This window comes from Odocoileus virginianus, chromosome 2 (genome assembly GCF_023699985.2).
Source record: "Odocoileus virginianus isolate 20LAN1187 ecotype Illinois chromosome 2, Ovbor_1.2, whole genome shotgun sequence".
Classification (NCBI taxonomy): domain Eukaryota; kingdom Metazoa; phylum Chordata; class Mammalia; order Artiodactyla; family Cervidae; genus Odocoileus; species Odocoileus virginianus.
In genome coordinates this window covers 96,017,489-96,044,364 of record NC_069675.1, presented here as the reverse complement: position 1 = coordinate 96,044,364, position 26,876 = coordinate 96,017,489, and the positions used below count along the sequence as shown (strand labels likewise).

Here is a 26,876-nt window from a genome sequence, read left to right as displayed (position 1 = left end):
CAATCCCCGCTCTGCCCCCTTAGTAACTGGCTCATCTTGGACAAGTCCCCTAAGTCTCTGACTAAGCCACATGTCCCTCCTGGAGAATGGCCATGTCCCAGAGCTACTCTATGGAGCGCATGTGGGATGCACGCAGAGTACTCCAGCAAACAGTGGCCAGCGGATGCTCGCCAGGGCCCATTATTAGGATTGGCATCACTGCGGAGGCTGGGCTGTCCTAAGGACTGAGCCCCCAGCCTGTGAGCACTCTGCAGCAGAGACCGAGGAGAGTGGAGCATGGAGCACGGCGGCCGGAAGGTGCTCCCAATCCAGCCGGGCCTGCTCGCCTGCCAGAAGGTTCTGAGACTGGGAGCTTGAGGGCAGCGGCTTCTTCGCACTGTCGCCTGTGCCTGGAACATTGTGTGGCACAGAGTAGGTGCTCAGGAGTTATTTTTACAGAAGGAGAAGACTGGATGCTCAATTAGGTTTCCCAAAGGAATAAATAAACACACGAGGAAATAAAGCAAGGCTTCTCGGCAATAGCCCAGTCTTCACAACTTCCTACTTCTCCCAGGAGGTCTCAGCATTTAACATCTATGAAAAGGCACAGCTCTACATCCTTCTGGTTTATCCCTGCAGCCTTGCTTTTATCTCTAAACAGTAAGAGCTTCCATAGCAGCACCTGTGTCTATATGAGATGAACTATCACACAAATTTTGTTTTTCTTTCTTTCTTTTTACTGTGGCGATGCTGGGTCTTGGCTGCAGGATGCATGGGCTTCTCTAGTTGGGACGTGTGGCCTTCCCTGGCTTCGGATCACAGGCTCAGTAGTCACAGCTTCCCTAATTGCTGCGCATCAAGTGGGATCTTAGTTCTCCAAACAGGGATCGAACCCATGTCCCTTGCACTGGAAGGCAGATTCTTAACCACAGGACCACCAGCGAAATCCACACACAAACTTTATAGCTCACATCTTTATATCCTCCCCTGCTATACTCAACATAAACCTGCTTTTATGTTCATGCATCAAAGCACTGAACATTTTTTTAAAATTTGTACAAATGAACCTATTCACAGAACAGAAATAGAGTCACAGATGTAGAAAACAAGCTTCTCCTTGCCAAAGGGGAAAGATGGGGGAGGGGAGGAACAAACTGGGAGATTGGAATTGACATATACACGTTACAATATATAAAACAGAAAACGAAAGAGAACTTACTGTATAGCAGACAACTCTACTCAATACTCTAATGACCTGTATGGGAACAGAAATGAAAAATGCGTGGATATATGTGCACCCACTTTGTTGTACAGCAGAAACTTATACAACATTGTAAATCAGCTGTGAAAGTGAAGTCGCTCAGTCGTGTCCGACTCTTTGCGACCCCATAGACTGTAGCCTACCAGGCTCCTACATCCATGGGATTTTCCAGGCAAGAGTACTGGAGTGGGTTGCCATTTCCTTCTCCAGGAGATCTTCCTGACCCAGGGATCGAACCCAGGTCTCCCACATTGTAGGCAAATGCTTTACCATCTGAGCCACCAGGGAAGTCTGTAAATCAGCTGGACTCCAATAAAAATTTATTAAAAATTTTTTGAAGATGAATTCCTGATTTGCACAGGTAGCTAGTTATTAAAGGATAAATAGAAATGACTGCTGCCAAATCCTGATTTTGTGACCACAGTATATATGGATTAAGATTGTCAGAATTTATTTAATGACTTTTGCATATATTTTTGTAAGAGACATAGTCTCTGGTTTTCTTTTTTCAGTGCTGTGTTATCACCACTTGGCAACAAGGTTATACAGATTTCATGAGGTAAATCAGAAAGCTTCTTCCATTCTTCTCTCCGCTATGGAAGAGTCTGATTCTTGAGATGACCTGTTCTGGGGATGTCTGAAATAATCCAGACAAAAAACTCTCAAGGCCCGGAGACTTTCTCTGGGGAGAGAACTTTTCAAGAAAATTATCTATCTCTTCCATAGTTAATATGTTATTTGATTTTTCACTTCTTTAAAAGTCAATTTTGGTAATTTTATAATGCCTTGGAAGCTATAAATCATTCATTTCATCCAGATTTTCAATTTTACCAGCCTGGTGTGTTTATGCAGCTTTCTTCCTTTTTTTTAAACTTTTAGGTCTTCACTGTGGTGGGTGGGTTCTTCACTGAGGCTCGTGGAGGCTTCTCTAGTTACACCTTATGGGGTTAGTTGCCAAGAGGCAAGGGGCATCTTGGGCTTCCCTGTGGCTCAGCTGGTAAAGAATCCACCTGCAATACAGCAGACCCAGGTTCAATCCCTAGGTTGGGAAGATCTCCTGGAGAAGGAAATAGCTACCCACTCCAGTATTCTTACCTGGAGAATTCCATGGACAGAAGAGCCTAATGAGTTTACTGTCCATGGGGTCACAAAGGGTTAGGTGCAACTGAGCAATTAACACTTTCACTTTTCACTTCATAGGGGATCTTAGTTGACTAACCAGGGATCAAACCCAGGTCCCCTGCATTGGAAGGTGGATTCTTAACCACTGGACCACCAAGGAAGTCCCTTCTATTCATTTTTGAAATCTCCTCCATTATTGTATTCCCTTTCCCATGCCTAATGTTTGTATTTAAATTCATATTTATAAATATAATCATATTTATAACTTTATATTATATATGTTTATATAATATTTTATATTAAATATATAATGCTTATATCAATGTTTTTTCTTTTCTTCCTTTCTGTTTTTTAAAAAAATAAGCTGAGAAAATTTTCTTTCTAATTTACAAAAAACTTTAATTGTAATAAAATATACACATAAAATTTACCATTGTAACCATTCTTAAGTGTACAGGTCAGTGACATTAACTACATTCACATTGTTACACCAGGATCACCACCATCCATCTCTAGAATTTTTCTTCATCTTGCAAAACTGAAACATTTATTAATTAATTCTCTATTCTTCCTTCCTCTCAGCTTCTGGAAACCACCATTCTACTGTCTGTCTGTATTAATAGTATTAATATTTGACTTCTTTAGTTACTTCATAAAAGTGGAATCATACAATATTTGTCCTTTTCTGTCTGGCTTATTTCACTTAGCATAGTATCCTCAAAGTTCATCCATGTTGTAGCATGTTACGGAACTTCCTTTTTAAGGTTGAATAACATTCCACTGTGTGTATACCACATTTTGTTTACCCATTCATCTGTCAGTGAGCACTTGTATCTACCTTTTGTCTGCTGTGAAAAACACTGCTATGAACATGAGTGTGCAAATATGGAAGCTGACTTTTGAATCCTTTGTTATGGCGTGTGCTAAGTTGCTTCAGCCATGCAGCCCTATGTACCGTAGCCCACCAGGCTCCTCTGACAGTGGGATTTCCCAGGCAAGAATACTGGAGTGAGTTGCCATGCCCTCCTCCAGGGAATCTTCTGGACCCAGGGATTGAACTGGCGTCTCTTATGTCTCCTGCATTGGCAGGCAGGTTCTTTACCACTAGTGCCAGTTGAGAAGCCCTGTCATGGTGGGTGGTAAGGAGTAAATCAAGAACTCCCCCTACTGGGTCTTTCCTGGGGAAATCAGAGTTAAAGGAACCGTGGGTCAGCAAAGACCTCATCCTCTCTTCCATGGATGAGGAATTGAGGTTCAGAGGGGACAAGCAACCTGCTTGAAGTCACACAGCTGGGAAGTGGAGGACTCAAGGTTTGATCCCAGAAATGCTGTTTTCCAGCCTCCTGGTCTCTCCTGCCCATCCCTCTGGGCCATACCAGTGTCTCTTCAGTAGTGGGCTTGGCCCAAAGTTATCCTGGGGACACCTGCTTCTCAGTGCCAGGCAAGATGGCTACAGGAGCCTGAAACCTGTTTTGCTTATTACATATGAAAAGCAGATAAGATTTTTTTAAATTAATTTTTTTTAATTGAAGGATAATTGCTTGACAGAATTTTGTTGTTCAGATGAGATTTTTAAATGTTACGCTTCCGCGGCCAGTGCGGCGTACAACAGGGCCCCTGTGAGCAGTCACACCAAATAAAACATATTATTTAGGAGTGATTGGAAGGCAGACAGGCTGAAAATATTGTGCACAGAAGGACTACTGCTGTCCACTCATGAGGATCAAAATCACTTTCCCCAGGCTCGCAGGTGGATTCACATTTAGAGCAATTTCCCTCATGGTAGCGCAACTCTGTGACTAGGCTCCGGCTTGTGGACAAGTGATTTCCCAGCCGAATGACTTCCAGCCCCAGCACAGGGCAGGGAGCTTGGCTTCCCTGGTTCTGTCTTGATGCTGCCTGTGGAGATGTTAACTCAGCACTCGAGATCCCCCCTCGCAGTACAGGTTGGGGTGAGAAGGGTGAGCTGAGCCTTGACGCCAGGCATTCACTGGTTGAGCACTTACCTGGTGCACCGTAACCAGCGGCCTGGCCCTAGGAGCAGCAAAGCAAGAGACTGACCCTCAGAGAGGTTGAGGTGCAGGCCCAAAGTCACATAGCGCCCCCAAGCAGCTCCTAATAGCAGGAAGTCAGGGCTGGCTGGTAGGTGCACTCCTGTGTGGTCCTAATGCCCCTCCCGCAGACATTTAGAGGGAAGAGGCAGGGTAGCACTGCCCACCTTATGGCATCGGACTCAGGGGGTTCTCAGGTCCTCAAAGCCAAATCCTGGGTAGGCTCTCAGACCCCAGCAGAGGGACTCTGAGCTGGGGTTCTGAGGCATGGCCATAGGCTGGGGGGAGGGGGGGTCCTGCAGTAAGTATTAGCACATCTTTCTCACACTGTGAGTGGAGGCAGGGCTGAGTTTGCAGCTATGGGGAGGAGGAAGGCTACAGAGCCAGGAGCCGCCAGCTTAAGGTATCCTTGACAGAGTAACAGACAGCCCAGCTCTTAGAGACTGGGGGTCTGGGAAGGGAACACCGGCCCAAATGCCAGACACAGGCACACCAGGCCTCTGACGTGTATTATGAACACCCGGTTAGTGCTGGGTCCCTGGAGCTCCCGCTCTAGCCGGAAGCAGACATGGAACCAGGATGGTGACTCAGTAGCCAGAGGTTCACAGACACCAAATGCTGCACTGAGAGCTTTGGAGAGATTCACTCTTCAGTCCTCAGGAGAGCTGATGGGGAGGGTGGTCATAAGAGCAGCCTAACATCCTAACAAATAACCCCACAATAAGAGCACATTTCCTATTCATTTCCCATTCCATGAGGTGCAGGGGGTTGGTTGGGGACTCTGTTCCACGTGGTCATTCATGGGCCCAGCATAGAGAGTGGAAAGAATGGCACAGGACGTTTTAGGAGCCAGGCCTAGGAGCTGTGACATCACTTCCTCCTACAATGCATTGTCCAGAACTCTGTCACATGGTACCTGCAGGGAAGCCTGGGAAATGTAGTCTGGCTGGGAGTTCCTGGGAGGAAAAGGAAAGCAGCATGGTGGACATCAGCCAGCTTTTGCCACTGGTGGGAGCCACTAGTGTTCCACTTTTGCACTGAGGAGACCAAAGCTCAGAGTGGACCAGCGGCTCAGCTGGGCGGGGATGGAAGTGGGATTCAGCTGCAGGCAGCCTGACTCCAGGGAGCATACCCTAACCACCAGGTACACTGCCTTTCTGGAAGTGACGGCATGCTGCGTGTGTTGAGAGTGAGGGTTCTGCCCAGATTTCCTGGGCTCAATCCCCTGACTCTGCCTGTTATCAGCTATGTGACCTTAGGTAGGTCGTGTAAACTCTCTGTGCCTCAGATCCTCCCACTCCTGGAGGAGGGCCCTGGTCTTTTCTAGGCCCTTCTCTGCGCTTTCCCAGGGGCAGCAGGACAAGAGAGAAAGACAGAACAACACAGGAGAAAACCACGCAGCTCACACTGGGAGCCTGGGTGGACCAAGGAGGTGGGGAGGGGCTGAGAAGCAGGGGCCTGGCCCTCACCTCAGCCATGGCCATCCTCTTCTTGGTCCCAAGGTGGCTGCTTCTCTGCCTGCCGCCTCTGTGTTCACACACCAGCTGGGGGTGTTCCCAGGGTGGATGAGTTGTCGCTCAGCCTCCTCAACTGAACAGTGTTCTGTGCACCAGGTCCTCCGTGAGGGCGCTTAACCCAGGGGGAAACAGCGGACGGGGCCCCTGGAGCTGCTAGACTGTTTCTTCTTTTGACAGACTCTGGCTGGGGCCCATGAGGAACGGGCCAAGTTGTGAGCCCCAGAACCCACTGATGAGTAAAGCAGGCTGGGCTCTGGAGCGCTTGTGCCAGGGGAAGAGAAGGCAAGGGAGTGGGAGAAAAAGACACCTCAGTGCTTTCTCTGTAACCAGGGTGTGCATTTAACAAAGCTCAACCCGAGATGCAAATCACAACTACAGTCAGGTATTGCCTCACACACGGATCAGAATGGCCAGCATTAAGAAGTCTATGGATAACAAATGCTGGAGTGGTTCTGGAGAAAAAGGAACCCTCCTACACTGTGTTGGTGGGGATGTCAACTGGTGCAGTCACCATGAAAAACTGTGGAAGTTCCTCAAAACAACAAAAATAAGCTGCTGTATGCTCCTGCAATCTCACTCCTGGGCATGTATCTAGACAAAACTAGAATTTGAAAAGATGTATGTACCCCAATGTTCATGGCAGTATTATTTACGATAGCCAAGACATAGAAACAGCCTAAATGCTCATTGATAGAACAATGGATAAAGAAGATATGCTATACATATAAATATATGCAGATATATATATATATATACACACACATATAATGGAATATGAGTCATAAAAAGAATGAAATAATAGCATTTGCAGCAACATGGAAGGACCTAGAAATTATCGTACTAAGCAAAGTAGTCAGAAAGAGAAAGACAAATACCATATATCACTTATATGTGGAATCTAACATACGGCACAAATGATCATCTACAAAACAGAAACAGAACCGTGGGCATAGAGAACAGACTCTGGTTGCCAAGGGGCAGGGTGTTGGGGGAGGGATGGAGTGGGAGGTTGGGGTTAGCAGATGTAAGCTTTTATGTATAGAATGGATAAACAGTGAGGTCCTACTGTATAACACAGGGAACTATACTCAATATCCTATGGTAAACCATAGTCAAAAAGAATTTTAAAAAAGAATGCATCTCTACATATAACTGAATCACTTTGCTGTACAATAGAAATTAACACAACAGTGTAAATCAACTCTACTTCAGTTTTTAAAAATTGAGGGCTTCACTGATGGCTCAATGTTAGGTGACAGTCTGGATGGGTAAAGCATTATCTGCTAGTGCAGGAGAGACATGGGTTTGATCCTTGATCCAGGAAGATCCCACATGCCATGGAGCAACGAAGCTCGTGCATCACCGCTATGAAGCCTGTGCTCTAGAGCCTGAGAGCTGCAACTCCTGAGCCCATGAGCCGCAATTCCTGAAGCCCTCACACCCTAGAGGCTGTGCTCCGCAACAAGAGAAGCCGCCACAACGAGAAGCCCTCACACTGCAACTAGAGAGTAGCCTCCACTTGCCACAACTAGAGAAGAAAGACCCGTGTAGCTCTGAAGGCCCAGCACAGCCAAAACTGATAAATAAATAAATAAAATTACTTCGTTGTTCAGTCCCCAAGTCGTGTCAGACTCTTCACGACCCCATGGACACAAAGCTCATCCCATCTCACCCCGCTTGCTGCTTAAAATGTTCTCATGCCCTCTCCCCATCCCCCCACCCCCGCTCCCCAGATAATGTCCTGGATTCTGCAGGATCTGGCCAGGCTACGCTGCAGCCCCACCCCTTTCAAACTGCCAGCACCCGCCTTGCTGAATCACGTGCACTTCTCAGAACATGTTGTTTCACGCTCTCCACACACATTAGTTTGTTGGAGCTGCTCTTATAAACTACCCCAAGCTGGGTGGCTTCACCAGCAGCAATTTACAGGCTGTCAGATTCGGAGTCTGGAAGTCTGAGATCAAGGTGTCCACAGGGCTGGCTCCTTCCGAGGGCTGTGAGGCTGAACCTGTTCTCTGCCTCTCCCAGCTGGTGGTGGTTTGCTGGCAAGCGTTAATGTTCTTTGGCTGGTAGGAGCCTCCGTCTAATCTCTGCACTCATCCTCACATGGCCTCTCCTCCCTGTGTGTCTGTCTGGGTCATATAGGATGAGGGTCCCCTCTGATTCCGGGGTAGCCTTACCTTAACTAATCCCACCTGCCAGGATCCTATTCCTAAATAAGGTCATATTCTGAGGAACTAGGGGTTAGGACTTTGGCATATGAATTTGGGGTCACAATTCAACTCCTTAAAAAAACAAAAAACTTTTTCTTTTGTATTGGAGTATAGCCGATTAACAATGTTGTGACAATTTCATGTGAACAATGAAGGGACTCAACCATACAGATACATGTAGCCGTTCTCCCCCAAACCCCCCACCCATCCAGACTGTCACCTAACATTGAGCACAGTTCCATGTGCTATACAGTAGGTCCTTGCTGGTTATTCATTTTATATTTTTTCAAACTTTTAATTTTTCATTTTGCATTGAAATACAGCCAATTAAGAGTGTTGCGGTAGTTTCAGGTGGACAGCAAGGGGACTCAGCCATGCACACACATGTATCCTTTCTCCCCAAACCCCTCACCGATCCAGGCCGCCACGTAATGCTGAGCGGAGCTCCTCGTGCCCTACAGCAGGTCCTGGTTGGCTGTCCTTGTTAAATGTAGCAGTGTGTGCGTCTGCATCCTAAACTCCCTGACTGTACCTTCTCCCTCTCCTGTCCCCCAGCCACCGTGTTTGTTTTCTAAGTCTGTGAGTCTATTGCTGTTTTTGAAGTTCACTTGTATCACTTCTCACAGTTCCGCTCTTACCACTAGACTTTGCCCATGCTGTTCCCTCTGTCTGGAGCTCGCTTCCCTAGCTCATCTGGCAGGCTGGTTCCAGCTGCTTCCAAACATCACCTCCAGCCTGGCTCCTTGGCGAAGGCTTCACAGCTGAGCTGGAAGTGGTCCTCCCCGTGCCATGCCTCACTGTCCTCTCACAGCATGTCAGATGAACCATCCTGCTCTTGACCTGACTCCCCCAGACTGTCATTTCCTCCGGGGTAAGGATTGTGCCTGCTGACCTTCGGGGGTCCAGCGCCCTGGCAGGACGGGCACAGAGGAGGAGGCCCTGGCTCAATGCCCACTGAATTAATACACAAATCAAGAGGGAACGAAAGACGAAAGAAAAGATGAGAGAGATGGAAAAGAATGGGGAGTGGGTCAGATCAGTGTCACCTGTCCTCTCGGGCCCCTCCCTCCACCAGGGGAGACTTGACTGGTTCCCGTGGTTCTGATAGAACCTCAAGAATCAATGTGGTATTTGAGGTCTGAATTTTCTCCAGTGGCTAGTTGGGATTGGGGTTGGGATTGGGGTTGGGGGGGTGGCCTAGAAGAGAGTGATGGGGGCCCAAGGTGGTGGAGGTGGGGAGGTGCATGGGGGAGAGGTGGGAGGGAGGCTGGAAATCTACTAGGCCAGGCCCCGCTTCCCACCAGAAGCAAACCACAGTCCTTAAACACTCCCCAAACAAATTTATGATGTCAATCTGGTTTTGAAATAGTAACAATAATGATAAATAAAAAGAGTGAGCGGATGCAAGAAGGAGGGAATGGGGGACTCAGCCAGGCCCCTCCCCCGGGGACACCGAGGGGGGAGAAGCACATGGAAAAAATTGAAATTAGTTGTGACAGCTGAAATTCTCTGCTCTGCAGACGACATTTGACAGGGTACTTAAAAAAAATAATAAGAAAAGGGAAAGTGGATTGGGCTGCCCGGGGAAGGGGGAGGTGGGGGATTTCAAGTGACACAAGACGCATAATTCAAGCTTCTTAGATTGCAAAAGCTCTTCTTACCTAAGGGGCCTGCTGCCTTTATTTTTATCCAAATGGCTCAATTACCGCAAAGCCCCACAGAGAAAATTACGGATGTTTGCCTCTATTTTTCTCCTCTTGTCTCGACAACTGTAGATATTTTGTTTTCCTTCTTTCTCTCGCTCTTTCTCTCTCTCTCTCTTTTTTTTTTTCCGGTGGTCGGGGCTGAAGAGAGAAGGGGGGTGTTCAGATGGGCTAAGGGGCTGGAGATTTTTGAAATTGCTCCTCCAAGCCCGCGTCTCTCTCTCTCTCTCTCACACACACCCCCCACAGTCCGAGGCCACACCACAACCGGTCTTTGTATGTGTGTCCATTTTGACATCAGTCCTTCCCACCTTTGACCGGGTCCTTGCTGCTCCCTGGTCCTCTCTGGGCTCCTCTCCCTCCTCGGCCTCCTAACCATCATGGGTACCAGCAGCTTCCTTGAGCCTCTCGGCTGCCCCGTGGGCACCCCGCCTTGCAGCTCCCCTCTCAACTCAGCTGTTTCCAGACCCTGCAATAGACACACAGAGGCACCGAGGTGCTCATTTTCCAACCTTCTTGTTGGGTCTCCGTTTGTCATTTTTGGAATTGGCTCACCAGGGGGCCGGGCCTGGAGGCTGCAATCTCCCTCTTGTCTGCTCAGAGCCTTAGAACCTGCCAGTGGCTCCAGAAAGCTCTCTCTGGGGCTCTGGGAGGTCCAAGGGATGATGTCCGAGCATTCGGCCCGGGATCCTGGGGGGCAGAATGTGGGGGATTGTGGCTCTCATTTGACCTGTCGCTGGCCTCGCGGCCTGTACCTCCCTCTCCAGCTCATTTCCCTGGCCTTCCTCTGGGCCATCCTCATCAAGGACTCCGCTGCCCCTCACTCATATCTCCCTTCCCTGCTCTGGACCCTGCCCCCAAGCCAGGACCATCCCTTTCGTTGACCCCCCCCCTCTGGTTCTTTGACCTTGGGATAAGCCCTTCATTGGCCTGGCTTAGGGATAAAAACCAAATCTCACCCGCCCCTCCCCGAACAAGCCCTGCTCCCTCCAACTTCGTCACAGTCTCTCCTCCCCTCTGAGCACCTCTCTGCCCTGGGCCTTTGCAGCTGTGTCTCCTTCCACCTGGCTTGCTCCCTGCTCACCTTTCTTCACTCATCTAACTTGCACTCAGCCTCAAGGACCCCTGAAATGTCACCTCCCCCAGAACCCTTCCCAGCTTACTCCTCCCTGCCATCAGGGTCAGGAATAGGGTTAGGGTTAGGGGCCCTGCTCAGATCTCTCTGTAGCCATGTGGGGGTGACTCAGAAAATCCTGAACAGCTGCATGGACCAATCAGATGGGCTCTGGTTACCGTCCTGTAGCAGGGACATGGAGCCCCAGGCGGGCAGCCTTTTACCCTCCAGTTGAAGGGCTTGGTGAAGCATGTGGGTCCCAGGGGAGGGAAATGGACACAGAACTGTCCCCATAGTTCAGCTACCATTCCTGCCAGTGGTCATCAGCTTGTCGGTCCCTGTCCAACATGGGTCTCCACCCACAAGTCATTCTTGGTTTGATGTCCACCACCTCCACCTCCATGAGAAATAAATCCCGTGCAAACAGCTCACGCTCCCTTTTGCACCTGCAGGTATTGGATAAATATTGGGTTGGCCAAAAAGTTCTTCCAAGTTTTTCCATAAGATGTCATGGAAAACCTGAACAAACTTTTTGGCCATCTCAACAGCTGTTGATGTACAGAAAAGTCATCGGGACCAGTCCCCTTCTGGGGACCACTGATTTCTGGGCCCACCAGTCTCCTCCTATGCCTGCATGTGGGCGGCCAACACATGAGCCAATCCAAGTGGAACAGGACATGGTAGGATATGCCACACCGTGGTTGTACTTCAAAGTCAGAGGACCTGGATGCAAATTTCAGCCTCAGAGCTCTCTCGGTCTGGGAGGCCTTGGGCAATTGACTGAGCCTCTGTGCCCTCACGTGTAAATGGGCAGGGAAATGCTATTGTGTGTAAGTTACTTAACCCTTTGGGCTGGTTTATAGCATTTTGATGATTGCATGCAGGCTAAGTCGCTTCAGTCAAGTCTGACTCTTTGTGACCCCAAGGATTGTAGCCCACCGGCCTTCTCTGCCCATGGGAGGCAAGGTAAGAATGCTGGAGTGGATTGCCATGCCCTTCTCTAGGGGATCTTCCCAATCCAGGGATTGAACCTATGTCTCTTACGTCTCCTGCATTGGCAGGCAGGTTCTTTACCACTAGTGCCACCTGGGAAGCCCATTTTGATGACTGGATTAGCTTTTTTAGATTTCTTTTTTATTAATCCTCTTGTCTTCCATAATCAAGAGGGATCCCTGGTTGATCCCTGTTTACCTCTCCAATCCAGTGTCTGCTTCTCTATTCACTTGATGCGTATTTACTTTATTACTTCCTGGGTGTGAAGATACAGCAGTGAGCAAGTAGAGGGAAAAGTCTGCCCCAGCAGTGGCTGTCCACGGAGCACCCACCACATGTGGGAGCTGGGCTGTTGGCTTCATGCAATGTTTCATTGACTTCTCTCTGTGTCTCTTGCTGGTAGAACCTATGATTGTCCCCATTTTACAGCTGGAGAAACAGGTTCAGAGCTTGAGCAATTTACCCGAGGTCAACGATTAGCGTCAGAATTGAGATTTGAACTCAAACCTTTCTGAAGCCAGATCCTGAACTTTCCTCTGCTAACTGCTCATATGATTGGGCCACTCCTGAATGGTTAATCCTCTGCGTCTTCCACACTCTTAAAGTCGGCCCAAGCGTCCAGCCAGTCCTGACCCCTGCCTTCATCTTCTCCCTCAAGTCTCTCCTGCCCCCCTTGAGCTCCTTCACTCTGGCTGGATACCTCCCTCCAGCTCCAGTGATCTTTCAGCTCCAGACAGGTATCTGGCCTACTACCTCCTGTCCTTGGCACGTGCTGTTCCCTACACCCAGAACACCCTTCCCCTCCTCTTGGCTGGTTAACATCCCTTCTCCTCCAGGTCCCAGCCAGACCTAACCTCCTCAAGCATGCTGTCCTCTTTCCCCTGAGGCTTTGTTTATTTTTGGCTGTGCTGTGTCTTCCTCGCTGCTCTCTTTATCTAAGTTGCAACAAGCAGGGGCTACTCCCTAGTTGCGGTGTGTGGGCTGCTCATTGTGGTGGCTTCTCTTGTCGCAGAGCTTGAGCTCCGGGGCGTGAGGGCTTTAGCAGCTGTGGTTCCTGGGCTGTACAGCACAGACTCAGTCGTTGTGGCACACAGGCTTAGTTGCTCTGAGGCATGTGGGTGCTGGAGGAGACTCTTGAGAGTTCCTTGGACAGCAAGGAAATCAAACCTGTCAGTCCTAGAGGAAATCAACCCTGAACATTCGTTGGAAGGACTGATGCTGAAGCTCCAGTACCTTGGCTACCTGATGCGAAGAGCCAACTCGTTGGAAAAGACCCTGACGCTGGGAAAGACTGAGGGCAGGAGAATAGGGTGACAGAGGATGAGATGGTTGGGTGGCATCACAGATTCAACAGAGGTGAGTTTGAGCAAGCTCCGGGAGATAGTGAAGGACAGGGAAGCCTGGTGTGCTGCAGTCCATGGGGTCACAAAGAGTCAGACACGACTGAGTGAACAACAGCAACAATAACAACGCTATGGGATCTTTCCGAATCAGGGATTGAACTCGTTATCTCCTACACTGGCAGGCGGATTCTTTACCACGGAGCCAGCAGGGAAGCCCTTCCTGAGACTTTTATACTAACTGGCTAATCCTCTGACCAGCCTGTGAACTCCTGAGCTCAGGGCGATTTGTTTGCGTTTTTCAAAGTTGTATCCTGAGGTTGTAGCACAGGGCCTGCCTGGCACACAAGAGGTGCTCAACAATATTTGCTGAATCACAAATCGATGAAAATTTGCAGAAATCGTTCTCCTGGTCCCCTCTTTGCACCCAGATACTGCAAAAGTGAGCTGTAACATGAACACACGGGATATTCTTCATGAGAGATGAAAATAGCAATTGTTAACAGACTTACTGACTGTATATAAACTTGACGTATCTGGGGAACAGGACTGAACTTGAGCATTCCACTAGAATAAGTGTTTGAATAATTTTTTTTTCCCTTAGAAACAGAGATGTGGGACTTCCCTGGTAGTCCAGTGGTTAAGAATCCGCCTGCCAATGCAGGGAACGTGGGTTCGATCCCTGATATGGGAAGATCGCACATGCTGCTGAGCAACAAAGCCTGTGTGCCGCAGCTACTGAAGCCTGCATTCTCTAGAGACCGTACTCTGCAACAAGAGAAGCCCCCACAAAAGAAGCCTACACACCACAACTAGAGAGTAGCCCCCACTCGCTGTAACTAGAGAAAGCCCACACGCAGCAGTGAAGACAAAGCACGACTCAAAGAAGTCATGAATAAATAAAAAAAGAAGATGTGGACAACTTGGGAAAGATCGATGAGCTAGCTCCCTCTTGGAGAGAATATTCCATGAAGGTGCACCCATGATGACACCCTTTGTAGGGAGTCCAGTGCTGAGAGGCAGAGGCTCCTGCGGAGCGGAGCACAGTCCCTGATTGTGGTGCCCAGGTGGGTACCACGGAGCTCCATCCAGCATCCCTGTCACCAGACAACCTGCTGCAGGGTCAGACTTGCTGGAACCGTTGTGCCAAACCATGTAGCCGACTTCTCGGGCTGGGGCTGGCTGAGACTACCAGCGGGGCCCCAAGACATCAGGGGGTGTCAGGAGGTGCCTTGCACAGCAGAGGAAGAAGGAAGCAGGGGACTTTGGGGCTGAGGGTGAGAGCAGAAGTGTGGGAGCAGCAAGGGCTTCTCTGGGACCCCCCCCCAGCCCAACTATCTCCAGGAAAGGCCACAAAATCCATAGATGCTGGGGTGAACGACTACAGCAAGGAGCTGAGGACAAGACCAGGGCTGCTTCTTTGGGGATTGATGTGAGGGAAGGTGGGCCCCCAGAGACAGAGCAGGAGGACCCCTCCTGTGACCGGGAGCGCAGACATCTAGGCCAGCCTCCAGCGCCCTCATTCCGGGATTGGAAGCGATGGCCCACCATTGAGGGCACGGGGGTGCACTGCAGAGCTGGGGCACACGATTGGGAAGGAGGGGCAGCAGAGGTGCCTCCACGTGGGGCCCCAGGTGTGGAGTCACCGGGTTCTCCCAGAGGCCAGGATCGTCCAGGACTAGGGTGGCAGGGCAGGGGGCCGCTGGGCCAGTCTGCGGTCTCTGCTTGCAGGTCCCGGACCTCCCCACGGAGGAGTCAGGAGTCAGAGGGTGAGAACGAGGCAGGACTAGACCCCAGCTCTCAGTGGTCCCCTCTCCTTCCCTTTCAGTCCAGTACAACCTCCATCCTTCCTCCTTCTTAGAAATGCTGCCTGGCTGACCTGAGGAGGTGGGTGCCCAGCCTTAGGTGGGCACTCACGGCTGCTGCCAGCCCACCACTCTGTCTGCTGCTGACCATGAGTGCAGACGCTGGAGTCACAGGCCTTGGGTTCGAGTCCTGCCTCCACTGTGGAGTTGCTGTGTGTCTTCGACAACTGACCTCATGGCTGAGGCTGTTATTCCACCTGTAAAATGGGTGGTTCTGAGGATTCAGAGGGACGCGGTGTGAGGGGTGCTTGTCACAGGGGAAGTGCTGGGGACTGGGGACTCGCGGTGGCTGCTGTGTTTATTGTGGTTACTCTTCCCCTCTGGGAGGCTCTGTCCCAGGCAGCCACTGCCCAATCAAGACTGGACAGCCAGGAGACTTTCCTGGTGGCCCAGTGGTTAAGACTCTTCACTCCAATGCAGGGGGCCCAGGTCAAGGAATTAGATCTCATACAATGCCACTGAGAGCCCTCATGCCATAACTGAGGCCCAGCACAGCCAAATAAATAAATATTAAAAAAACAGAACAGTGGGCATCTGCCCTGAAGACAAGCTACAGGGGATAAATTTACGTCTGGCTTGTAGCCACAGGCACAGATCAAATTCAAGGTCAAGGGGCAGAATCTCCAGACCCAGAGAGGGGGCACTTATGCCCCTTACAGGCAGAGCCAGGACTAAGGCCCAAGGATCCCGACCCCAGTCCTAAGGCACGGCATCCCCAAGACTGGAGCTCCTGAACACACCCTCTCTAGGGCCTGGGGCAGGGAGGGTGAAGGGTGGGGCTCAAAAAATCTGGTCCTGTCACTCCCAGCTGAAAACATCCTGCAGCCTGCAGGAGCGATTTCAAACATGTTTGCTGCAGAACCCTTCAAAAGGAACTTTACACTGAAAATCTAAACTCACAACCAATGAAAGCACAGCTTTGCTACCTGAGACCAGGGGTGGGGGCTGGGGCCACCTCCCTTTGGTTGATCTTCTTTCCGGTTCCTGGGCCACCTCTGAGGAAGCCCTAGAATTCCAGGGAGCTGTTTGAATCAAGTTCAAGTTCAAATACCTGAGCAGAGTGTATAAGGCTTTCACAGTTCAGCCTTACACGCTCCCCACTCACCTCACCTCCCAGCCTTCCCCACATGCATCCTGCAACGATCAGATTGGCCCATGGTTCTCCTGCCACGACTGACTTGCACCTTTGACCAGCCCTACATGTTGTCCCCTCTCCTTTCAAGTCTTGCCACCTGTTTCCCCTTTGTCTCACTTCCATGCACCCTTCGAAACTCAGTCAAGCATCACCTCCTCCAGAGAGCCTTCCCGGGGCCCTGTGCACAATGGCACTGTCCTTCCAGTCCTGCACATGCCTTGCTGAGAGCATTTATCACCTGCCTTGTACTGTTACTGGGTTGTGCCAGGAGACGGTCCGGTGTAGGAGCTCAGAGCTGGCCCAGGGGCCTCAGAAACTTGGGTTCAAATCCTGACTCTCAGCTTACCTGCTGTGGTTCCCTGGGTAAGCTTCCTACCCTGTCTGAACTCAGTTTTCTCATCTGCCAAGTGGGGGTAACAACGACAGCCGCATCCCATGGCAGACATGAGGATTGGATGAGCTAGAGGGCAGAGAGCTTGGCCTGGTGTACACGTGTTCGGTCCACGTGTCCTGAGCTGAAGGGCAGCCATCCTTCCTGCAGGGGCCCAGGGAGCCCTTGATGCTGTGTTTAGTCGCTCAGTCATGCCCGACTCTTTGCCACCCCGTGGACTGCGGCCCACAGGCTCCTCTGTCCAGGGGATTTTCCAGGCAAGAATACTGGAGCGGGTTGTCATTTCCTTCTCCAGGGGATCTTTACAACCCAGGGATCAAACCTGCATCTCCTACATTGTCAGATGGATTCTTTACCACTGAGCCACGGGGGAAACCTGGGGAATCCTACTCGGAAATAGTAGATGCTAGGGGCGGGGCCACAATGAGACCATAGCTGTGGATCTGCCCTCAAGGAACTGACAATCCAGGCAAGGAAGCAGAAGTCTAGACTCGAGGCAATGAAATAACGCAACACCTGCTAAACACAGGCCAGAGGGTTGAGTCCAACTTGGTTCATGGGTCTTGGCGCAAAACAGGCACTTCATAAGTGTTGAAATGAAAAGAGTTGAGTTCAACGGAAGGAAAAAGTGCATAGTCTAGAGAGCATTTGTGGGGAGCAAGAACTTGAGAGGGGCTTTAGAGGGTGTGTAGCTGAAGCCAGGGAGTCCAGGCAGGATTGGGGAGGGGGGCAGGTGGGGAGCACCCCAGTTTTATTCCGACTCTGTTATGAAGGACTTGAGGCTGCTTCAAAATCATCTCATTGCTTCTCTCTTCCCTCCACCTTTCTGTATTGTCTGGATGTTTTTCCTTGAGCATGTGTTATACTTTGAAAGTCAGAAAAAGCAATTAAGTTATTTTCATTTGCAAGATTTTTTTCTCCCCCTGAAATCACATGCACCAAGGACAGTTAAAGTTTTCAAAGCAAAAATAGAGGAGGCATCAGAAGCGATGATGAAGGGGGTGGTAATTATACCAGGAGCCTGGGAAGAATGAGTTATTTTGACCAACGGTTCATTTTGACTTTGAGCTTCCAAAGACAAGGCCAAAAGGGAAACTGGCAGAAGTGGAAGATGGGGTGATAATAATAGCCAGCACCTCGCAGTGCAGAAAGGCAGCTGAAAGAAGCAGGGAATATACAGCGGCTCCAGTTTGCTAGGCACTCTGTGGAAGCCCTGAGCCTTGCTGAATCTATCCTATGGCCTCCTGGGGTGGGTGCCACCTCCATCTTCACTGTGCAGATGAGAGAACTGAAGTTTGGAGAATCCAGCATCTCATCTGAGGCCCAGGAGCAGGAAGCTGCTACAAGTCGAGATGCTCAGACCCGAGCCCACACCCTCCGGGAAAGCCACAGGTAGAGGCTGCAACCTGGACCAGCGCACTGGGTGGTCCCCACATGCAGGCGTAGTGGGGGAAGGACTGGCCATCCGCACAGCCCCCAGGCCTGACAGCTGCAAGCCAGCTTCTGGGCCTCCTAATGGAGTCCTGATACAGTGCATGGCAGTGACAGTTGAGCCCAGAGATAGCAGGGTGCGTCACATCTGTCTGACAGAAGGGACAGGTCACCAGTAACCCTATAATCCTCTGATTTCTGCATGACTGCTGCACTTAACCCCTGCTTCTCCAGACTGGGCAGTAGCCACACCAGCCAGTGGCCAGTGAGTTGGGGGTCCTGAGAATCCAGAGCGGGAATACTGGCTTCTCCCTCTTCCCATCCCCAGGAGGACCTTTCACTCCCGCCGCCCGGCCAGTGCTTGCTCGGGCAGTTGGAGCAGAGGGAGAGAGCCCTGTCTCTGCTCTCAACCCCTACATCCCAACTCCTTCCCCACCTGGAGGTCAGTGAGGGTCTTTGAAAAAGAGAAATTTCCTGAGAATGTCTTGCTGCCCTCATCCCTTCAGTGACTCCCTATTGCCCTCGGGATAAAGTCAAGATCCTTACACAGGCTCCCTCTAGCCCAGCTCTTCCCATTTCTCCAGCCTTTCCCCTGGACTCCTTTCTGTTCCTTCAGTTCAGCCCTGCCTCAGGGCCTTTGCATATGCCATTCCCACCAATGCCATCTGTGATCCTGCCCTGCTTCACCTCTGCCCTCACAGTGTGCTGGCTCAGCTCTTATCCTTTGGGTCTCAGCTTAACCTGCCTGATTTCCTGAGACTGGGTCAGGGTGCCATGTAACCAGCAGCCCCAGTCATTCAGACTGTGATTCTCTGAGATCCACACAGGCACCACCTCTGTGGATTCTTGCAGCATCCGTGACGTCTGGGCATTGCAGCCATTCTGTTTTCTCCACCAGGAAGGTAATGCTCTGAGAGACTGGGACTACAGGTCACATGGCCAGCCTGGACCAGAGTTACGATTCGAACCCGGGTCTGTCCAAGGCTCTGGAGCACTCCTCCTGGCAGACTTTGGGAGCTGGAAGCCACCTTAGATGACACAGTCCAAAACCCTCCAGGGATGGATGTGGAAACTGAGTCCTAGAGAAGGGCAATGACCCTCCGCCACCCCAGGGGTCCCCTAGCAAGTTGGTGGGGAGTTGGGAGAGCGTCCTGGCCCAGGCTGGTATTCTTCTCTGTCCCCCATCCAATAAGCCCTGCCACATCTCTCCTAGAGGGAGCCTCCCGGGGCAGCAGCAGAGAAGGGAGGTGATGCCCTGGCTAGGCACCCTTCCCCAGAAGCTGGACTGGAAGCAAAGGGGCTTGTCAGAGAGGCGCCCTGCCCACTCCTCCCCCAACCCTGCCGGCAGCTGCTTAGCACAATTACCCAACAAGTGGCTGTTTTGTGGAGTTACTGCTGATGTGTTTTAAGTGGCTTTCTGAGTGGGAAATGTTTAGTAGGAGAGTCAGGCAGACAAAAGGGGAGCGAATGCATTAGGTTTTATCGGTCTGTTTTGCACACATCTGACATCACTCTTTGAAGCAAGTTCTCTTTAGCCCTGGGAGCATGATAAAGAGACAAGAGGGATGGAGTGCAGACAGGCAGACACGCTCGCTCGCGTGCACACGCACCCGTCCTCCGAGTGGATGCATAATGGCCGGAGACATTGGAGCGAACTGTCCGACAGATGGGGCCCGCCCTGCTCCGGAGGAGAGGCTGGGGCGGCAGAGACAGTCTTCAGGTGAAACAGAATAACTGAATTAGCCAACCATTGTGTGCTGAGACGGTAATGCGTCTGCTGCTTCCTAATGGCCACCCAGTTGCCAGAGAACGAAACCTCTTCTGATCACGCAGCCGGTCCAAGGACAAAAGTCACCGAGAGATGGCAGAGGAGGGAGAGGGGAGGAGGGAGCCCTCCTTTCCCGGGGCGGGAGCTTGGACAAAGGGCCCATCTCTTGGCCACTCTCATGCCTGGGGCTTCTGCTCTACTTTGCTATGAAGTAGAGAGCAAAGAAGTAGATACTTGTGGGGGAGATGCTGGAGTCGGGGCTGGGGTCCCAAGAGTAGGAAGGCATGCTGCAGACAGGCGATTGACACAAGCATAGACAGTGAGGTATGGTCTGGAGTTAAAGCCGCTTTCCTTAACCTCAGTTCAATGCAGGCGTCTTTATTAATCCCCCTTTCTCCCAGGTCTTGTGTCTGAAAAGGAGAGGATTTGATATTACCCGTTGTCCATCCGTTCATCATCCAGCCACCCACCTACCTGTCCATTCATCCATCCATTCTTCCAGTCATCATCCATCCATCCACCCACCTCTTTATCCATCCACCCATCCATCCAGATGGACAGTCATTCCTTGAATAAGTATTCTTGTTCAATAAAGGATAAAGACATTTTCTTTTCCTCTGCGTACATCTTTGAGGACTGAGGTTACATACACTTTCTTACCATCATTCCTTTTTCATGGTGAGTTCTTTCCCTGGAAACCCTCATCTTTCTACGTTTGCTTATTGACATTTTATCTACTTTCAAAGCCCATTTTGCATGCTAGCTCCTGGGTGGCGTTTTTTTCAGATTCACTCGTCTCTGAGTTATAGATCATTTAGTAAGTATGTTTTGAGCCTTGATCCAGGGTCAGGCATTCTGCTAGGGGCTGGGAATACTGAGTGAATGAGAAGCTTATAGGTTAGCAGAGGGCAGGTGATGATTAAACTCCCAGATAATTATTAATTACAGTTGTGATGTGCTACATGGAGAAGCTGAGCGGGCTGTAGGGTATCTTGGTGGGGGATCAGGAAGGCTGCCTGGAGGAAGAGACCCTATGGGGAGTGCTGGAGAGCTGGGTCAGGAGGAGAGCGGTGGGGGACACTGGAAGCCTCAGGTGGGCAGAAAGAGGAGGAAAGGAGATGTCTGGGCAGCAGAAGAGTAGGCTCCGAGGAGAGAGAGAGAGAGCCCTGAGGAGTGGGAGGGGACACACTGGGGGCCAGTGAGCCCACGCGAGCCTGGGCACAGGGGTGAGACCAGGAGGGCCCCGGTTCTCCAAGCCTCAGTGATAAACACTAGTGGTGACAGAGGGGACGATGAAGGGAGGTGCCAAGGGCAGTCCTTGCCTGGGAGGAACTGGACATGGAGGGGAACCCAGTCTGGGCTGGGAATCTATTGGGCTGGCCAAAAAGTTCATTTGGGCTTTTCATAAGATGCTACGAGAAGACCCAAATGAACTTCTTGGCCAACCCAATAGGTGATGGAGGAGAAGAATACTCTTTTTCACCAGAAGCGAGGATTTCATTCAACTCACCGATACCTTCCTGCTTCCCCTGTCCCTCACCCGACCCCCAGCCCTCTGTTCTGGGCCTTCTTCTGCTCTGTCCATTCCTGCCAGCCCTGGTCAGAAGCTGGAGGATGGGAAAGGCATAGTATGAACAAGAGGAATAAGAAACTGGCTTGTATAGCAGGCAGGTTTGGACCCGCCCCCACCGCCACTTAAAGTTCCTTAAGTTGGATAAACTGTCTTCAAGGGGAACCTGGAGAAAGGCGGTGCCTCCTGCAATTTGTTTCCCTCAGGATCACTTTCAGCAAAGAGGATGCTTTCTCCCTTGAGTAAAAGATAGACTTTCTTTTTTTGCTTTTTATTTTTTAATTTATTTTTAATCAGAGGATAATTGCTTTACAGTGTTCTGTTGCTTTCTGTTGTGCAACAACATGAATCAGCCGTAAGTGAACACATACCCCCTCCCTCCTGAACCTTTTTTTTCCGCAGAGAACAAGGGCTGCTCTTGGTGTGGCGCGTGGGCTCTAGGTGCATGGGCTTCAGCAGTTGTGGCTCCTGGGCTCTAGAGTGCAGGCTCAAATAATTGTGGCCCATGGGCTTAGTTAGTTACTCCGCTGCACGTGGGATCTTCTAGGATCAAGGATGGAACAGGTATCCCTTCATTGATTCTTATCCACTGCGCTACCAGAGAAGCCCAAGCCTCTTTTTTCTGTTTTTCATTACAGTAGTAACATGTTCTTGCTGGAAAAAAAAAAAGTTGAGTCGCAGAACTCAGCAGACACGGAACCTTGGGCCCCCTGGGCTCTGCCCTTCCCTCACCCCCACACCCAGTCCATCAACTCGTCCTGATGTCTCCACCTTCAGAACCAATCCTGACTCCAACACTGGCCACCACTTCCACCCCGCTGCCTGGTCCAAGCACCTTCGTGGATCTTGCAGACTCAGCAGTAGCATCCGAATGGTCTCCAGACTGAGCCCCCGCCTCAGGCTCTTCACTCAGCAGTCACTGGAGAACATGCCTTTGAGGGCAGTGGTGCAGTGAGCAACCATGACGCATCTCTGCCTAAAAGCCTCTGCTGCCTTTTGTCTCACTCAGAGCAAAAGCCAAAGTCCTCATCTCTATCCACAAGATGCTGTGTGACCTGCCCTCCACCTCTCCTCTCCTCCACCTGCCTTCCTCCCCTTCTGTCCTCTACACCCCCCTTCCCACTAGCAGCTTCCTTGCTGCTCCTTGAACCCATGACCCCACTCTCACCTCAGGGCCTTTGCACCTGCTACTTTGAGCATCCCTTCCCCGCCTCCTCCATCTGGAGGGCTAGCTCAGGTTGCTTTCCAAATGTCACCACTTCAGAAAGTCTTCCCTCCCAGCCTTGTCTAACAATAACCCCTTCCTGGGCTGAAGGGAGAGGGAAATGGGGAGTTCCTGTTTAATGGGCGTAGAGTTTCAGCTTAACAAGATGAGAACAAGCTTAACAAGTTCTGGAGGTGGATGGTGGTTATAGTTGCATGAAAATGTGAAATGCAACCAAGCTTTACACTTAAAAATACTAAGAAGGCCATAAAAAAGGAAAAAGATAGTGTCATTTGCAGAGATGTGGATGGAGTTGGAGATTGTCATGCAGGATGAAGTAAGTCAGAAAGAGAAAAGCAAATATCGTATAACTTATATCATATACCTTGCATGTGAAATCTAGAAGAAAGTTCCAGAAGCCCATGACATTAATGGGGTCTCTCCTTTCTGGCTGGACCAGAACTGCCAACTTCTCCCAGCACTGCTGGATTTCAGTGTCTCTGTTCCACTCCCCACCCCATAGCAGCTGTTCTCTGGAAGGACTCAGGTGGTCTTGTCCTGACCTTGTACGGACCAGATCACTTGCTTAGAAACCCATCACTGCCCAGCAACCTCTTCTCCAGCCCCACAGATTCCAGCTGCCTTAGCAGCTCCATATTTTGATCTTTCCCTCCCCAGTTCAGGGGAATGACTGTATTCAGCTTGGACCCCAGCTCTGTGGTCTGTGGTTGGGGCATTGCCTCCCAAGGCTGAGTGAGTGTGGAGCTTATCTCACAGGTTTCCCTTCTCTCAGGGATTTCCACCTTGCACTTCCAGAAAATAGCTGCCTCATATACTTGATCCAGGGCTTCCCAGGTGGCTAATAAGGAAAGAATTCACCTGCCAGTGCAGGAGATGCATGTTTGATCCCTGGGTGGGGAAGATCCTCTGGAGAAGAAAATGGGCAACCCACTCCAGTATTCTTGCCTGGACAATTCCATGGCGAGAGGAGTCTGGCAGGCTATAGTCCATGGGGTCCCAAGAGTGGGACATGACTTAGCGACTAAATGACAACTACATATTTGATCCAGTTTTACAGATATTTATGGTGGGAGGGCTAGTTGATACCCGTTACTCCACCATAGCCAGTAGCAGATGCTTGCTAGCAGTGTCATTCATTTGCTTCTTAAATATAATTTTTATTTTGGAATAATTTTAGCTCCATGAAAAGGTTGCAAAAATAGTACAAAGAGCTCCTCCATATCCTTCACCCACTCCCCCTGTAATTAGCATCTTATATGTGACCAGGACACATTTGTCAAAACTAAGAAATTGTCGTTAGTCCAATATTATTAAACTAGAGACTTAGATCTGATTTTTACCAGTTTTCCCATTAGTGTCCTTTTACTACTGTTCTAGAATCCAGGCCAGAATCCCACATGCTAGTGGCTCTATGTGAAGAGCAAAAACCTGGGAACAACTGAAATATCCCCATCAACAGAACATGGGTGAATACATCATGGTACATTCATGTAATGAAATATTACGTGATGAGATGTGGTACAAATATACACAACAGACCGTGACTCGACCATTAAAAAGAAGGAAATAATGTCATTTGGAGCAACATGGATGGGCCTAGAGAGTGTCATATTGAGTGAAGTCAGCCAGACAAGGAAAGACAAATATAGTATGGTATCACTTACATGAGGACTCTAAAAGGATTATGCAAATGAACTTATTTACAAAGCAGAAACATACTCACAGACTTAGAGAACTAACATATGGTTACCAGACTGGAAGGGTGGGAGGAAGGGACAGTTAGTTAGGGATAGATGGGGAGAAGGGATTTTGGGATTTCTGTATACACATATATCAACAAGGACCTACCATATAGCACAGATGAACTTTGCTCAATGTTATGTAACAACCTAAATGGGGAAAGAATTAAAAAAAAAATAGATATATACATATAACTGAATCACTTTGCTGTACATCTGAAACTAACACAACATTGTTGATCAACTATACTCCAATATAAAATAAAAAGTTAACAGGAGAAAAAGTACTATGGTAAGAGTGAAAAGAAAGAAATTATTATATAGGCAACAACATGGATAAATATCACAGACATAGTGTTGAGTAAAAGGAGCCTGACACAAAGAGATGCTGATTCCATTAAGGTAAAGTTCTGCTTAATGATGCTAGAGGTCAGAATAGTCATTACCATTTTTGGCAGACAGACCCTAGGATGACCACCATACTTCTTGGTGTTTACTCCTGTATAATCCTTTCCCCTCGTTTGTGGGTGGGATCAGTGGTTTGCTTTTAGCCAGTAGACTATGACAAAGGGGAAGGACTTTTGTGGATGTAGTTAAGGTCCCAAATCAGTTGGATGTCGAGTTCCCTTTAAGGGTGGGCCAGACTTAGTCAGGGGAAAGCCTTAGAAGGAGAGATTCTCCTGCCGGCTGGAAGAAGCAAGCTTCTGTGGCGTGAACTGCCTGTGCGAGGTCACAGGGCTAAAGAAGCCAAAGCTGATGGCCAGAAAGAACACAGGGACCTCAGCCCTATGGCTGCAAGGAGCTGAAGGCTGCCAACAACCACGAGGTCTTGGAAGACAGCCCTGGGCTCCAGAGAGGAAATGCAGCCTGGCTTGACACGCTGATTGTAGCTGTGGGGGACCTTGAGCAGAGGACCATTAAGCCGTGTCCACTCCTGACCCACGGAGACCATGAGATCACAAACGGATGTTGTTTGTGGTCATTTGTTATGATGTGACAGGTACTTAATATGCCCTTGGAAGAAGAGTGACTGGGAGAGGGTATAAGGGGCCTTCCAGGATACTGGACATGTTCTACATTTGGGTAGTAGTTATATAGGTGTTGGAAAAGGAAATGGCAACCCACTCCAATACTCTTGCCTGGAAAATCCCATGGACAGAGAAGCCCGGTAGGCTACAGTCCATGGGGTCACAAAGAGTTGGACACGATTGAGTGACTTCACTTCACTTATATAGGTGTACTAAGTAGTAAAAATTCATCAAGTTCACTTAAGATTTGTGCAATTTACCATATGTAAAGTGAAAAAAAGTGAAAGTTGCTCAGCCGTGTCTGACTCTTTGTGATCCCATGGACTATACAGTCCATGGGATTCTCCAGGCTAGAATACTAGAGTGGGTAGCCTTTCCCTTCTCCGGGGGATCTTCCCATCCCAGAGATCAAACCCAGGTCTCCCACATTGCAGGCAGATTCTTTACCAGCTGAGCCACAACGGAAGCCCAAGAATATTGAAGTGGGTAGCCTTTCCCTTCTCCAGCAGATTTTCCCAACCCAGGAATCGAACCGAGGTCTCCTGCATTGCAGGCAGATTCTTTACCATGTGTAACTTATACCTAAATTTAAAAAAATTCACTGGTGAGCACAGTGGATGACTAGCCTTGATTTTCTATCCCTCCTCCCACCCACCACCTTCTTTTATCTATCCAGCACTCAGGACACCAAGGCCGCCTCCAAGTGTCAAACATCCCCTCTCCTATCTCCCTGTTAATCATCGCTTGCAGAAAATCTTACTTACTCAGGTGGCATTTAGAGAGCAGAGGTGGCAGCTCTTTTCACGTGACCATCTTTCCAAAAATTTAAATTGAAACATGTCACCCCTCATCCAAATCCTCTATTAACCTGAGACCCTAAGTGACTGGGGTCCTGCCCAACTTACCCCCCTCCCCCCAAGTCTGGGATTACCCCAGTCTCACTGTTTCCGGGGCCACTCTCTCTGCTTCTTGCAGACAGGATCTATTTTGTTTTTCTTCTTTGTTTGGCCATGCCACGTTTGCAGCTTGCAAGATCTTAGTTTCCCAATCAGGGATGAACTCCAGGGCACTGAAAGTGCTGAGTCCTACCACTGGACTGCCAGGGAATCCCCTATTTTGTTTTTCTTTAAATAAATAGCTATGTGCTGTTCTGAAGTTACTTCAAATACATTTGGACACAGGTAGGGTATCCTCCCCGCTTCCCCCAATCCCCCTCTTCCCTGTTCATCTTTAGGCTCTTTCTTCAGGGTAAAGATCTTAACATGTCCACATGCCCCACCCCCCCAACTTCCTTATTTAACTTTATGAGACCAGCACCTCTCATACCTTAACATGTATGCAAATCAGCTGAGGACCTGGTTAAAATACAGATTCTGATTAGGACATCCTAGGGAAATGGGCCCCTAATTCTGCTTTCTAGTAAGTTTCTAG

At 49.7% G+C, this 26,876-nt stretch overlaps 2 long non-coding RNA genes across 3 annotated transcripts; one reads left to right on the top strand and one right to left on the bottom strand.

Moving 5' to 3' along the window:
• Positions 1 to 5,375: 5,375 nt before the first annotated feature.
• Positions 5,376 to 7,528, top strand: LOC139037412 (uncharacterized). The gene is made up of 2 exons (XR_011490198.1): positions 5,376 to 5,557; positions 7,252 to 7,528. It is a non-coding gene; the product is annotated as an uncharacterized lncRNA (long non-coding RNA).
• A 14,190-nt stretch (positions 7,529 to 21,718) lies between these two features.
• Positions 21,719 to 26,506, bottom strand: LOC139030871 (uncharacterized). Of its 2 annotated transcripts, none has more exons than XR_011483314.1 (4): positions 26,377 to 26,506; positions 25,893 to 26,027; positions 24,527 to 24,567; positions 21,719 to 22,107 (listed from the first exon to the last, which is right to left on the bottom strand). It is a non-coding gene; the product is annotated as an uncharacterized lncRNA (long non-coding RNA). The 2 variants fall into 2 exon arrangements; XR_011483312.1 differs by having other exon boundaries at positions 26,210 to 26,505.
• Positions 26,507 to 26,876: the final 370 nt, after the last annotated feature.